This window comes from Austrofundulus limnaeus, unplaced genomic scaffold (genome assembly GCF_001266775.1).
Source record: "Austrofundulus limnaeus strain Quisiro unplaced genomic scaffold, Austrofundulus_limnaeus-1.0 Scaffold71, whole genome shotgun sequence".
NCBI classification, from domain to species: domain Eukaryota; kingdom Metazoa; phylum Chordata; class Actinopteri; order Cyprinodontiformes; family Rivulidae; genus Austrofundulus; species Austrofundulus limnaeus.
In genome coordinates, this window is record NW_013952473.1 from 505,833 (window position 1) to 506,521 (window position 689).

The following is a 689-nucleotide window of genomic DNA, read 5'->3' on the forward strand; positions in this document are numbered from 1 at the left end:
GTCCACCAGGATGCGCCAACACAAAGGTCAGAGACTTCACATGAGGTTTGGACTATCTTCTGGGGAAAAGCAGATTACTTCCTACTCACGAGCGCCCCCTCTGGTGGGGAAATGTTTACTCGTTTTTTCAGGGATACAAACTTTTTCAGAACACCGGTAGACGGCCGCCATTACAGAAAAATGTTTGTTGTTGTTCCAGCAGCGGCCCAGTCACACTCTAATGTCATTAGTTCGTTATCATTACTAAGGTGCAGGACTGCTTTTCCCCCTTTTTTTCCACATCATGTTGCCTGCCTGGATCTGTGACTATCTCGCTCTGAACCATGGAGGAGTGTCACAGGTGAGCTCGCTTCAACTGCTTTTTACGACGTGGTCTCATTTCCGGACTCAGGCATTTTGTGAATGAAGCCGATATTTCAGTTAAAATACATAAGTAAAATATTTATCCGAGTTTAATACTACCCCCCAACTTTATGGATGATTTTATGGATTTAATTTTACGCATTATACTTGAATAAATACGGTAAAACMCTAAAAAGATGTAGTTGGACTGTAACAGGACCTCTCTCTGGCTATATGCAAGTAAATGCTCACAAGCAGCTGTTTCTCTGTTAATTAATAATAACTCAACATGTCATATTGTATACCATGGTATATACAGCGGGTAAAATAAGTATTGAACACGTCAC

At 41.3% G+C, this 689-nt stretch overlaps 1 protein-coding gene across 1 annotated transcript in view; it reads left to right on the forward strand.

The window, feature by feature from the left end:
* Positions 1-689, forward strand: part of lonrf4 (LON peptidase N-terminal domain and ring finger 4) — a 33,109-nt gene that overhangs the window by 21,144 nt on the left and 11,276 nt on the right. The window lies entirely within an intron of this gene.